The sequence below is a fragment of the Mus musculus genome, chromosome 18 (assembly GCF_000001635.26).
Source record: "Mus musculus strain C57BL/6J chromosome 18, GRCm38.p6 C57BL/6J".
NCBI lineage: Eukaryota > Metazoa > Chordata > Mammalia > Rodentia > Muridae > Mus > Mus musculus.
The window spans coordinates 73,718,951-73,734,192 of NC_000084.6; the positions used below are offsets into that span (position 1 = coordinate 73,718,951).

At 45.0% G+C, this 15,242-nt stretch overlaps 1 pseudogene; it reads left to right on the forward strand.

Annotated features, from left to right (window-relative positions):
- Gm17943 (predicted gene, 17943) lies at window positions 11,814-12,483 on the forward strand (annotated as a pseudogene).

Below are 15,242 nucleotides of genomic sequence, written 5' to 3' on the forward strand. Positions count from 1 at the left end.
GGTGTGAGGGAAGAAAGCCTGTGGTCGTGAGTAGCCCCACTAGGTGCTGGGAACCAAGATCCCTGAAAGAGCAGTAAATGCTCTTAACCAGGCTGAGTCATCTCTCCAGCCCTAATATTTAGTTTTGAAATAAGTTGGGAGTCGGGGACATAGTCAGTGGTAGAGTACTTGCTCAGCATATGTGTGAGACCATCGATTCAATACCCAGCATGGGAAGGGGGAGGGGGGAGGAGAGAAAAGGAAGGGAAAGTAAGAAATGATTTCTAACATGAAAACTCCACATGTCCAGGTATGTTTAAAGTAGATTTATAGTGTCATAGTCACTTACTTAATAAACAAGAAACATTAAAAATTAGATGAGAAAGTATTCAGCACAAAAGCCTAGAAGAAAAATGTAGGAAATAAATAATAAAAATGAGGGTAGAGAAAACTAGTAAATAAGAACAAAATCAAACATTTAATGAATGAACTACTGAAAGTATTTATCGTCTAGAAGATATAGGAGGGTGGGAAGCCAGACAAGTCAATAGCACAAAGTAAAAGGAAGAAAAAAAATTACAGAATAAGTTCCCATTTTAAAATATTAAAAGCCGATTCTTATTGTTTGACTAACATGCATGAAAGAGGGCACTGGCAAGATAACCAGTTAAGAGCACTGGCTGCTCTCAGAGGACCCAGGCTCAATTCCCAGCATTCAACATGGCAGCTCACACATGTCTATAACTTCACTTCCAGGGGATTGGACACCCTCGTCTGACCTCCACACCAGGCACACAGGTGGTGTACAAATTTACATGAAGGAAATACCCATACATATATATATAATAGTTTTTAAAGAAAATACAAATGAAAGAGATACCCAGATGGGAAAAAATTAAATATGGTATAGAAGTCATGGGGCTGGCTCAGCAGGTAAAGGTGCTCACTGCTGAGCCTGACAACCTGAGCCTGGTCCCTGGGACCCACTTGATGGGAGAAGAGAATCAACTGCACAAGGTGAACTCTGTCCACTACAGGTGTACCAAGGTGTGTGTCCGCGCAGACACACAGTCAAGTACACTCACAAATAAATAAATATAAAAATTTGAATATGGCACAAAAGAAACAGATTTTAATCGAATATTATCAAACACTTTAAAATCTTCCCCCATCTGTCGCAGGTTATTCCCTGTCCAATTACATTAGTGCAGAGGAGTTCTGTGATTGGACAGGGAAAAGGAAGGCGGGGCTAAGAGTTGCAGAGAGAGAGAGAGAGAGAGAGAGAGAGAGAGAGAGAGAGAGAGACCCTTTCAGAGAAGAACAAAAGGAAGATGGCTAAGAGGGCATACGCGTGTGCGTGCACGTGCACACACACACATGTATGCACAACTGCACCCACATGAACATATATGCATACACATGTGCACAACATAGGCACATCACAGACATGACAATGAAAAAAGGCAGATATAGTGGTGTGGGGAGGGTGTGCACGCACGTGTGCAACTGTGTGTGTGTGTGTGTGTTAAGGATAGAGTGGTAGAGTATAAATTAGTCATGGGCAAGGCCTGTGTTTGATCCTTAACACAGAAAAAAACCCTTAAACTTAATAATTTGATTCTAGGACATACTCAGGAACAACTTAAATAAATTGTAACACATGCAGAAGTGATAGGTAGGCAGGCAAGCAGTCAGACAGACAGACACAGACAGACAGATGAGAATCTTAACTACTTCTGATGATATTGCTGGTGAAATTAGGGTGCTGTTATTCTGGGACTGTTGTGTGCACAGGTGGATCGTGCAAATGAGCATTTACACTGGTGTTTAGAACACCTGACAATATCCCCTGTGCTCACAACAGTCCCAAGACTTCCTCCCTGGGAGCTGGAGAGATGGCTCCGTGGTTATGAGCACTTGCCCCTCTTCTCAAGGACCCAAGTTCAGTTCCCAGCACCTATGCTGTGTGGTTCACAACCATGTATACTCCAGCTCCAAGAGATCTGACATCCTCTGGACTTCTTAGGCACATGCATTCACACACACACAGGACATACACTCAAATAGACACACATACACATAAATTAATTTTTAAAAATACTTTTACCCCTGAAAATAGGTAAGCAGAAATTCTAAAGTGTGGTTCCCTGGTCCCAGGCAGCAGAACATCAGCTCTGTGTGTATGTAGTAAAGTCTAAGTGAAAGATCTCAAGGCCAAAACATTCTAAGAGGATAAACTTGTCTTTAAAATACAGTAACTTGGTAGCAGCTGCAACCTAATGACTGTTCTGCCCTGACTGGCAGATTGATTATATTGTCTCTTTTTCCTAAGCAGTAAAACACATAAATACACTGTGACCTATGTTGACTTGTTCCAAGCCTTATAAAAAGCCTTTCCTGGCAAGCGAGCCTTTATCAGAGGTCTTGAGAAGTTAAGTGTGATATATGGCTATCTTGTGTGTCATTATCAGTGACCAGGGCACCCATATCACAGGAAAAACTGCCCGGGATTGAGACCAAACACAAGGACAAAACCATCTCCAGTAGCCGGGTTGGAAGAAAGAGACAGTCATTTATAAAAGCAATAGACACAGACCTGAAGAGGCGACTCACTTGCCTGGCTGGGTTGTGGTCCTTACAGGAGAAACACCAGTAGATTTAAATGCCAAGACAGACTTCCTCTCAGGAGTGCCTAGGGCTGCAGCCCTTGCCCTAACACGATCAATATCCCAGGTGTTCATCCAGGTTCATCCTGCCAGAATTGACATGTGAACAGAGCTCTGTCCAGAGAAGGAACAACTCGGTGGGGACCAAGTCACTTATTGCTTGCAATGAATTGACTGTTTCTTGCCACGGCATGTGTGTGCTCGTGGGGTACACGCATGTGTTTGTGTGTGCACGTCAACATACGTGTAGCTGTGCATGTTGATGTCAGCTGTCTTGCTCCATTGCTCGCCACATTATTGTTGGGATGGTCTCTCACTGAACTTGAGGCTTATCAATTTGATAGGCTGGCTGGCCAACAAAGCCCTGGAATCTGCCTGTCTCTGCCTCCCAGTAGGGAGATGGCCAACCTGTAATAACACATGCATTTGGGGTGGGGTGGTAGGTTGTAGAAGCCAAACTTAGGTCCTCATGCTTGTGTCGTAGACTCTTTACCTTGTAAGCCATCTCCCTCCAGTTAATCTTGATTATCTACCCGACTAGTTGGCGTCACTTAGGAGACACACCTCTGCGCTTGTGTGTGAGTCCAGTTTTAGAGAGGCTTAACTGAAGGGGAAAGATCCACTCCGAATGCCAGCAGCATCGTTTCAGGCTGAGTAGAAGGGAGGCAGTGGGCTGAACAACAGTAGCTCACAAGCTGAGGAATAGAGGCAGCCAATGCAAATTGAGAAAGGCAAAGAAACGGGTTCTCCTCTTAGGGAAAGAAGTCAGCCTTAACAACACGTCCATGTTAGCCCAGTGAAATTCCTTTGGACTTCTGGTCTCCAGAACAAGATCATGAATTAAGTCTCTACTGTTTTAAATTGAATTTATGCTAATTTGTGGCAACGGCTATAGGGAACTGATATGCCAGGCATGGTTGGTACTGGTTCCATTGGCCTGAGTTGGGAGCCTTTTTTTTTTTTTAATTCCTAACCACCAATCTTTCCTTCTTCTTTTTTCTTTTATTTTTCCACCAATCTTCTAGTCAGACACTACTATCCCCGTCTGTTTCAAGTGTAGAGACTTAATGGAGGGCTGACCAACCCAGCAATCCATTATCCTAGTGCTCAGGCCTGGGTGTACTCAGCCCCGTGCCAGCCAATTACAGTCCTCTGGGGATGTAAAAGTGAAGCCAGAAGATTCATTGGGCAGGGATTTGGTTGAAGATCCAAAGCTGTAAACTAAAACGGAACATCAGCCTGCGTGGCTAGCAGTGGGTGGAGAAAGGATACCTGCATGAAGACAGAAGAAAACGGAGCCGTGTGGAGAGTCAGTCGCCGGGAGAGGCTCTTTGGAGCCTTGGAATCCAGTTGCTTCTGATGCTGGAGTCACGCTTGTCCTTCACTTAACAAGTCCATATAGCGTGTTACTGCTCACACTCACTGAGCAGGCTTTCAGCTCCCTGAAGTACAAAGACTTCATGATCGCTTTCTGAGCCGTTACCTGCAACGGCTGGAGACCGGGTCCTTCGTACATCTGTCTTTCTCTTCATTTCTACGTCCAACACTGTCTCTGCCTTGTCTCTGTCCCTTTATCTTAGTCATACGATAACATACAAGTTACAAAGAGATTTTAGTCGTTCTGTGTCAACACCTTTACTGACACCTTCATGAAACAAGCAGTTCCCAAACATTGTGTTCTGGGTGAATCAAACTATCTATCTATCTATCTATCTATCTATCTATCTATCAATCATCTATCTATCTACTGTCCATCTATGTTAAAATTTTTATTCATACTTGAAAAATTCATGCATGTATACATTGTATCTTGACCACATTCATCCTCTGTTCTCTCCCTACTCCCCAATCTCTCAAACATGTCCTCTCCCCCTACCATTTGATAGCCTCCCCCTCCTCTTCCTCCTCCCCCTCCTCTTCCTCCTCCCCCTCCTCCCCCTCCTCCTCTTCCTCTTCCTCCTCCCCCTCCCCCTCCTCCCCCTCCTCCTTCCCCTCCTCCCTCTCCTCCTCCCCCTCCTCCCCCTTCTCCCCCTCCTCCCCCTCCTCCTTCCCCTCCTCCCTCTCCTCCTCTTCCTCCTCCTCTTCATATTCCATGAACTACAATTAGTGCTTATTGCATGAGCCTGAACCTACCTGACACTCCTTTCTCTGGTCCCCACCCCCTCCCTTCTAATTAATGACAAAGGACTCATGCTGAAAACTCCGTAGGAAGGACTGCTTTTCCTCAGAGTTCCACCTACAGAATTACTTCTGTTCTACAAATGGCAATTTTTTTTTTGAGACAATCTCATTATGTAGTCCCAGCTGACCTGGAATTCACAGGGATCTGCCTGCCTCTACCTCCAGAGTGCTGGGATCAAAGGTGTGCATTACCATGTCTGACCTTATGTGGAGTTTTGTGGGCATCTTTAACTTAACCTTGTAAGCTTAGTTTTTATTTAAACCCTAATTTTAATAAGGGTTCTTTGTGGAGAGCCGAGCCTCGAGCAATCGCATGTGTGCCGTGAGCAATCGCATTATAAGATGGTGCTGGCTTCCACTGTGCCTAACTAGTAAACAAGCCTTATGCACAAGTGCAAGAGTGAACTCACGCCTAGTCACTGCCCATCTCGCGGCGTAGTAATGGGGTGATGGGCGAGCAACGAATCAGGAGCTGTCACGCCACATCAGGTGCTGAAACGTCACACTGCGGGTGATATAAGCAGCACCATTTTCCTGGTTCAGGGTCTTCCCTCCTGATAAGTAAGCAATAAAAGCTTTGCCTCAGAAGATTCCGGTTGTCCTGAGTATGTTCTTGCCGGCGGGGACAAAAGCTCGGGATAGTTCTTAAATGCTTTAACCTCCCTTCTAGCCCACTACCAACCAGAGGTAGTGAAAAAGAAGTTACTAGGATATGGGGAAGTGGGCCTGTTTAGAAATTGTTCTTTGGAGCAAATCCTATCTGAGTTGTCAAGAAATCAGCAGTTTAGTTCACAGGAATCAGCAACAGCAGCTCAGTCCACTCCCAAACACTTTAAAAAATAAACCAACAGTCCGGTTTAGTAGTGTCAGGATAGCCAACATGAATCAGCAGTAGTGACACAAACTAGCAGAAACAGCCAGGCCTCTGCCAAATCCACACAAGTCAGCAGGAGTGACCAATAGGAATACCTGGAGAAGTCCTCTGCCATGCTCTCTCAATGAAGTAAAGATCAGGGAAGATGAAGATGTGAGACTAAGAAGTGTTGCAAAGCTAGCTATGCAAGCCATCACTGAGTGTTGGGTCCTATTTATACTCCCTCCAGACATCACGTGTTCTCCCACAGGCCTTGCCTCACCACATGAGTCTGTCTTATCAAAACTCCCCATGAGTCCGTATCCACTGACATCACTCTGGCGATCCGCCCGAGTCCACAGAAGCGGCAAGCCACCAGAACAGCACCAGAAGTTTTTTGGTGCATTTCTTCCTATGAAGGCACAACAAGCGGAGCTCAGCAATGCGGTGTAAGCAGAACTAATACTTGCGTGTCAGTAGCAAAGGATCTGTCGTCATGGGTCCTTTCACGTGGTTGCTTTAGCAGAACATTCTCTCACCTGTGTCCACCTCAGGAAAACACTCCTTCATGTGTCTGCCCCAGCAAAACACCATCTGACACAACTGACTTTCCAAAGAAATCAGAAGTTTCTGTTTCGTAACCGGAAGTCAGGTGTGACGAGTTGAGTTATCAAGAAGGCCCTCCATCATTCTAGTTACTTCAGCAATGACTCTCAATGTTTATGTCACATCTTATTTATTTATTATTTCATTTGGGGCATATGAGTATGCATATGAGTGTACACATGTATGAATGTGTGTGTGTGTGTGTGTGTGTGTGTGTGTGTGTGTAGAAATCAGAGGACAAGTTGTGGGAATTGGACCTCTCCTTCCACCATGTGTGTCTGGGAATCAAACTTAGGTTTATCGGTAGGTAGTTTTACCAGATGAGCCATCCCACCCACCCCAGCCATGATTCTTGTTTGTCTTTTAATTCCAAAGTTTCTCAGTCCTAGAACATGGTATTAAATGCTCTTACGTAAAAATATCCACACATTGTAATTCCTCACTGTAGTGGGGAACGGGACTGTATGGTTTACACGGAGAGACTGAGCACAGAATTTGATAAAAGACGGTAAGATGGCTACCACTGACAGGCACTGCCCAGCCTTTCCTAGAAATGAGCTGTTAAACATGGTGAGAAGGTTGCGGGTGTGGGTGGCTTAGTTGGTACAGAGCTTGCCTGACCTACGTGTGGGCTTAGACTCAATTTCCAGCCCTCTCCAAATTAAAAAAAACTAGGGCTGTCAGGGCGGCTCTGGGTGAAGGTGCTCAGCCTGATTACCTGAGTTCAGTCTCCAGGCCCCACAGAGTAGAAGGTGAGAACCTGCACCTGAGAGCTGTTCTCAGAGTTCCACAAAGCACCTGAACACATCTACACACACACACGCACACAGAGAGAGAGAGAGAGAGAGACAGAGAGACAGCAACAGAGAAGCATATAATTTAAAATTAATTAATTAAAACATAAAAAACTGTAGAAAGGGGGGGGATTCTTTTTTTTTTTCTTTCTGATTTTTCAAGACAGGGTTTCTCTGTGTAGCCCTGGCTGTCCTGGAACTCACTCTGTAGACCAGGCTGGCCTCGAACTCAGAGATCTGCCTGCCTCTGCCTCCCAAGTGCTGGGATGAAATGTGTGTGCCACCACTGCCTGGTGAAAGGGGGATTCTTATCACTAACCTCAGTTAAGAAAGTGGAGGGGCTCACGCTGAGCAGCAGGAGACCTGAGTGTGGTGTGAGCTGTACCATTTATTACCATTTAATAAACTCGGGCAATTCAGTTACACCTCTTCATTCCAATGACTTCATCTGTGAGATGAAGTTCATGGCGCACATCTTCCTGTCTCATTGTCTGAGTGTTTGGACACATGCACAGTAAAGATCACCAGGCGAGGTCAGGACTGGCCACCTTTACCCCTTTATTCAATCTTGGGGCTGTGGGATCACAGCTGATCCACCTAACATGATCGGGAAAGAGAGCTGCATCTGATAGACAGTTTCTTTTATGAGTTGAGAATAACACAAGCCTTCATACAGAGTAGTACCAAATTTGGAACATAAGGCCGTTACTATATGCAAATGGTTAAAGACACAACATACGCGTGCACCTGACAATCTAAACAGATGCTACACAGTCCTGCAAAGCATGCGGGGAACGGTCTTCCACAGAAGCTTTGAAACTCTTCCTGAATTATAGCTTTTGAACAGGACCAGAAAGCCGGTGGATTTGTACCAGAGATCTCTGACCTCCTCCACCCCCACAACTGTCTTTACTTCGTACTAAACTTAGAGCAGATGGAGAACCCAGCAAACAGGACAATGCCTGCCTGCATCTGCTAATAAACCAATACAGTTGAGGCAGCAGGGAGAAAGCTCTCAAGTGTCTGTACATCTTAGCAGAGCTGGATGTAATTCATGCCTCAGTTCCTGCTTTTGAGGAATTCACCATTAACATAACTCAGACACAGCACTATCTGGTAACACTTACTAAGCGATTACTAGGTACCTGTAAGGGCTTTAGTCTTATTGACTCGTTTGAGATTTTGATGACCCCATGAAATAGAGATTATCCAGTTTTCATAGTTCAGCGAGTTGGTCCAAGAGTGCATGGCTAAGAAACCACACAGAGATTTCAGTTCATGCCCCTAACCATGATGCTAAGCCACCCCTCTAGAGAGACACAGGAAGGAGTAGAATACCTTTTGATTTGACTCATACCCACTATACATTGTGAAATTTTAAAGATCTATTCTATTTTTATAAAAGATTTATTTTATGTATATGGGTACACTGTTGCTGCCTTCAGACACACCAGAAGAGGGCATCAGATCCCATTACAGATGGTTGTGAGCCACCATGTGGTTGCTGGGAATTGAACTCAGGACCTCTGGAAGAGCGGTCAGTGCTCTTAACTACTGAGCCATCTCTCCAGCCCCAGATTTGTTCTATTTTTAAGTGTGTGTATGTGTGTGTGTGTGTGTGTGTGTGTGTGTGTGTGTGTGTGTGTGTGTGTGTGTGTGTGTGCATGTGAATACAGGTGTCTGTGGAGGCCAGAAAGGGCACTGGATCTCTTGGGCTGGAGTTACAGGCAGCTGTGAGCCACCCCAACCCCACGGCCCTCTCTCACCCTCCCAGCCCTGTTACTGAAACTATTCCTCCCCACAACTTCTCCTACTTTCATGTATTTTGTGTTGTGACCAACCTAGTTTAATTAGGGCTGTTTGGATGAACTTCGATGGGAAGTTATTTATTGGACGGAACACGGGCAACTTATCAGTGGCTAGACCACTGAAGAATGGGAAGCCGTTCTCCTCAGCAACCATGAACAACCAATAACCTCCCCGGCACCCAATCTTCCAGGGCTCTTGCATGAATAGTAACAGTTGTAGTGACTGCATGAGAATAAGAACCAGGTCATGTGCAGAAGACATATTTTTGTGGTGTACCCCTTTGTCCTCTGCTGATTTTGTTCTTTTTCTCCCCTTCTTTCTGTGTTCCCCAAGCCTCAGAGGTGATGATACACATGTCCCATTTAGGACCAAACTCTTATTTTCAGTTGATCAAATTACATGTTTCTGCATTAACTGCTGTGCCCACTGCAGTCAGAGCCCCCCGCCCCCCCCACACACACACAAAGGTTGAGCACATCACTAACCTGAGTATAATTGCCAGTATTTACAAGGTAGGTTGACAACGTGTCCACTTATAAAGCAAATAGCAATAGTTTATTCCTCTTCTTCCCTCACTAGGCCTGAAGACTTCTCTAGCTGTGGGCTTTGGCCAGGTTTTCAGAAGTTCTCCCTTGTGGAGTAGACCTCAAATTCCAGCATAAACTAGTCGGTGAGCCCTATAACAGTCAGGCCATGATCGCACATGTTGCCTGGCAGTCTGTTACCGTTGCTCTCAGGGTTCACAGGTAAGGCTGTTGATGAATTTTCTCTTCCTTCTACCATGTGGGCCTCAAATACCAAACTCAGATCATCAGGATGGACACACTTCTTTACATGCTGAGCCATCTCACCAGCCCTCGAATGTTTTAAGACCATGAAAGAGCCCATGGCAAGCTCTGAGGTGTGTACTTGTGTACTGATGCTGAGACGAGCCAGAGGGGAAAGGACTAGGGGTTGAAGGCTGTTGCTCAGTGGCAGCATAGATTCAGGAGGCTCCAGATTCACTCTCCAGCACCCCAAGGGTGGGAAAGAAGGGGAGAAAGTGGTATGCAGTGAGGTCCAAGCAGGCAAATGGAAGGAAGCTTCGAGTATCCACAAGCTGGGTGGAGGCCCATGAGAGCAGTATTGAGATTAGGAGTTTGTGTCTCCATCAGCGTGTCTGGTTGATTGCCTCAAGACATAGCAGAAGGCTGGAACCTGAATGTGGAAGAGTCCAGTATACCATTGTGGTTTATTTTCTCCTTTCATTAATGACAATCAGGTTCATCAGAAACCTGTATTGGCTGCGGATGGGAAACAGATGCCTTTGATCATTCACAGAAGAGCTGCCACAGTTAGGCGAGGATTTCTCTTCCAGGGAAGTCCAATGTGTATCAGTGGGGATTTTGAGCAGAGTAGTAACACAACCCAAACTGTATCTTTCAAGGACTCCAGTCTCCTCTATACTGGGTGAAGTCCTATTGTGATTCAAATGGTAATTGTGAATTTTCCTGTAGATTCACTAAACAGTTAAAAAAAAATGCCAAGCAGAGTGTCCAATAACCTGGATGGCTGGGAGGCTGAGACAGGATAATTACAAGCTTGAGACAAGCCTGGCTTCCATAATGAGACCCTATCTCAAATACAACAAAACCATACAAAGACAGATGAACTCAATAGTGTGTGTGTGTGTGTGTGTGTGTGTGTGTGTGTGTGTGTGTGTGTGTGCGTATGTATGTGTGTGTGGTATGTGAGTGTGTTGTATGTGTGTGCATCCATGTTCACTCAGCAGGAAGCCAAAGGACACCAAGCATCCTCCTCTATCACTTTACACCTTACATCTTATACCTTCCTTGAGACAGGGTCTCACTGAATCCAAGACGCTCACAATTTCCATGGCCAGAGAGCTCTCAGAATCCACCTGTCTCTGCCCCCACAACACTTGGATCTCAGGCATGTCTGACATTTACATGGGTGATGGAGAACAGCAAGCATCCTTATGCAGTGAACCATCTTCCTAGGCCTGGAGGCAATATTAATAATACAACATAACCTAAGATGGCTAAAATACCATTTTAACATAGAGTCAATACAAACAAATGAATTCTATTACTTTTCTGATGCCTTTGAAATCCAGCGCCCGTTTTCTCCTTCCAGCATATTATGATTGGCCCAGCTATAGCTCAAGTACTCAGGAGCCACATCACGTGTGGCTGGAGGCTTTAGCACGGATGGGAAACAATATGTCCCTCATGTGCCTCCTCCAGCTAGGGGGTTGTAGACACTGCCTTCCAAACACTGCAGGCTGGTGGAGCTCTCTGAAGCAGCCTCTGAGACTTCCTGAGAAGAAGCACATAAAGCCCCAGGGTGCACGTCGATAATGTTGGATCTGTGCATAGCACTCTCTGTCCCAAGCACTTGTCATTGTCATCATGACATCGAACTCATCAGAACACTGCTGCTACCACACCTTCACAGACGAAGGAACTTAGCCACGAGCGATGAAGTCATTTATCCGAAGCCACACCACAGACTTCCGTCAACACTGATGACTTCATCCATGGCCCCAGTGACCCTCAATCGCCCTCTGAAAGCTTTGGAAAACACAGACTCCACTTTTCACTCTCCATCAGAGCTGTTGCAAATGGGGCTTTTCCCCCCCTTTATAAGTAAACTTTATTTTCATATCAACTATGTTCAGCAACCTGGGATAAAGTCATTTGTTAATCCTTTTAGATTATTTAATCCTTTCAGACTTTCTACCCATTTAATTAGATCATCTGCTAACGGCGACCATTTTATTCCTTTCTTCTTAGTTCTTATCTATTTAATGTTATTTTATTGTATTAGCTATGACATTTAAGGAACTACACTATGGTGCATGCCCAAGGCCATTCAGACACCAAAAGGAGAGAGCTATCTCACTTAGAGACTCAGACTATGTGCCTTGTGCCATGGTTTCTAGTGTGGGAAGTGGTGGTAGTGAGTATGTCTACAGGTCCAGCCCACAGAGTGTGTACCATGGGGGTTTCCAGAGGCCCTGTCTTGGAGTCCTTTGTGCAGCATATAACAACCAGCCATTCCTCACCACTTGCAGTGGACACCGAGCCTGCAGCACCGTCCAAAGCATCTACTAGACTGCCTATTCCCTATCGCTATCCTATTCCTATCTCCGCAGCCTTGGGCCTATTCCCACCAGGCCTCACTATGTCTGCTGCCTTGGTTGGAAGAGGGGCTGTGAGCTCACTAGGGATTGTAGAACAGCAACCTGCCAGCCTCCATGTGGGGATGAGGGAGTCACATCCATTCAGACCATCATCACTGCCCCGTGTGATGGCAGGGAGATGCTTGCCGGACAGATATGAATGAATGCACTTCTGGAAAGGCCAGTTGTCCCCAACACTATGTCAATAAGGTGGGCAAGTACTGGTGCCAGTGTTGGGAGGGGCAAAGCCCATCTATAGACGGGATGTTCTGCCTGCCCAGGGGAGCCCCCTCCCTGGTGACCCCAAACCCCTCAACAGGAGTGGCAGCGTGGTGAGGGAGGAGGTGCTCGGGCTGCAAGTCCTGGGTTGACATGCTAGAGCAAAAACTGCAGTTGGTGCTGGCCCCAATGGCGGACCACATCAATTCACTGAGTGAGGTCTCCTTCTCAGAGGAGCAGCAAGTGAAAGAGAGAGAGACAGAGACAGAGAGAGACAGAGAGACAGACAGAGAGACAGAGAGAGACAGAGACAGACAGGGAGAGATCTGCGATAGCATCTCACCTCCCAGGTTGGACTGAGCTGTCACCCCTCTACATCTCTCCCAGCCAGAGTACACAGAGTACAGGCGCTATCTGGTGGTGCTGTGAGCAGAAGGCCCGGCTTTGTCCGTACCTTTCTCAGGAGGTTCCAGGGACCTGAGAATGGGGAGTGGGGTCTTCTGTGATTCTCCCAGTGAGACGCTCCAAGTATAAGAACTCCCTGCCCAGGTGGGGATTGTCCCCATCTTTGTCATGATACAGCTGGGACAAAGAAAGAAAAGGAACTACTACCGTATGGATATGGTTACCGAGTTGGCATCTGTAAATGTTTCTTAGAGACAAAGCTTTTATTAGTAGGTACAGAGTTTACTGCACTTCCAGATATTATCTATTAGAATAAAGACATCCCCTAGTCTTACTTTGATCAGGATTCTTGTTCTAAGCGACTGCTACGTTCTGGGTCTGGGCAGATGATCTTGCCATCATCCCCCAACTTTTGTTGCTATGAAACCAGTGATTTTTCAAAAGCCAAATGAACTCTTCATTCCTGGAATGAACTTCCCTTACGAAGATGTCTTTCTTAATATGTCATTGGATTCAATTAGCTAATTGTCTTCTTCAGGGTTTTATGAGGAAGATTAGTGAGTGATTTTCCTTTCTCTTAATGTCCTTCCACTTTGACATCATCTGGATTAAACCAGCCTCATAAAATGAGGTGGGGCAGGTTCCCTTTTTAATACAATCCAGAAGTGTCTGTGGAAGGAAGGTGTGTTTATTTCTTTAGACTAATTCTCTAATGAAGATCAGAAAAACTTGTAAGATTTTTAGCCATAAATTCAACTTTTAAAAATAATATTCTTATGAACGCTTTGAAAATTTTTATACTATGTATCTTCAACTATTTTTAAAGTAATATATACGTTCTGGTAAACTGTTTTGGGGTTGTTCCTTTTCTTCTTTTTAAGTTTTGATACAGGGACTTACTCTGTTGGCATAGCTGGCCTGAAACTCATGGGTTACAGGCCTTCCCCCAAGCAGTTGGGACTACAGGCAAACACTACTGCATTTGTCTAACTGGGAAAGGAGGGAGTTTGCTTTGGTATGTGTTTTTGTTGGTTATTTTGTTTGTTTGTTTGTTTGTTTTTTGAGACAGGGTTTGACTGAGTGGCCCAAGCTGGCCCTGCTTCGGCCTCCCAAATGCCAGGAGCACCAAGATGCACCACCATGGTCAGCTCCCAACATCTGTTTTCTTAAAAAGTTGCTTTGGTAATTTTACCTAATATAAAAATTATCTATGGGATCATTTTTATCATATTAATATTTATACTGTCTGTACCAATATCCCTCTTTACATTCCTAATAGAGGTATTCTATAGAAAATGTTTCAAAATAATCTATCTATCCCTGACCTACTGAAGGACGACAAATAAAATGCAGGATATCCATAAGTATTATTTAGCCATAAAAAGGAAAAATTACTGATGGGATGCATATTGAAAACATGCTGAATGGAAGAAGCCATTTATAAAGGAAGAAGCCATTTATAAAAAGGAGTGTTGCACAAGTTTATTCATATGAAATATTCAGAATTAGCCAGATCTGATGTTTCCCATAGCGTGGGAGCTTGGGAAGGCAAGGTGAAGAGTGGGGGTGACTGACTGCAGCATTATGGGGTTTCTCTGGAGGATAATAAAAATATTCTACAACTGGTGGTAGTGATAGTTGTCCAGTGAATTCCAGCTCAATGAAGTTGTCCATCTTCAACATATCACTATGAATTTAATACTCAGCACAACAAAAACTAACCAACCAACCAACCAACCAACCAACCAACCAACTAACCAACCAACCAACCAAACCAAACCAACTAAAATCCAAACCTTATGATCTTGGACAAATTACATCCTCCCCCAATTTTTTCTAAATAACAAATTGGAATGTACCCAACCATTTAATATTTGAGCCTCGGTAGCAGTGTCTGTTTTTCTTGCCTTTGGTAACTGGGGAGTCTCCATGCTGACAGCACTCAGCAGTAGCATGGCATGGACTCTCCTGGTTCTCAGGAAGACCGATGCTAGAGTCTCATAAGATAGGATGCCCGTGTATTTCAGGACCATCTTCTAGTTCCAAGACCACTGTCCTAAGTGGCACTGCCTCGGAGGAGAAAGGGATTGTGTTCTAGTTTCTGCTGGCTGTACAGAGATGTATCAAGGCCCCTGGTGAGACAGGTCAGCTCTGGGGTTGCTGACCCAGACTTCGACACTTCAAGATGTTCAACTCCAGTCCAGCCGTGTGGAAGAGATACAGCCAGACTAACCTATCATCTCTGGAAGTCACAACAATGTAGAGACCAACCTGGACAAGATGACCTTGTTTCACTGGGTAACAGGGAACTAAATGCTGCTTGGCTCTGCCTCTGGCAGCTAAGGGGATTCATATCTCACTTTTTTTTTTTTTTTTTTTTTTGGTGGGTGAATTTAATCTTTGTACCTGCCATGTCTGCTGAGTGTATAATTAGCAGGCTGGATCTGAGTGGCAAGGCTTCTCAGCTAGCTTTATTTAGGGATGAAGTATTTTTCTTTTTCTTTTCTTTTTTTCCTTTGAGTAAACTTAGACACCCCAACTTCCTT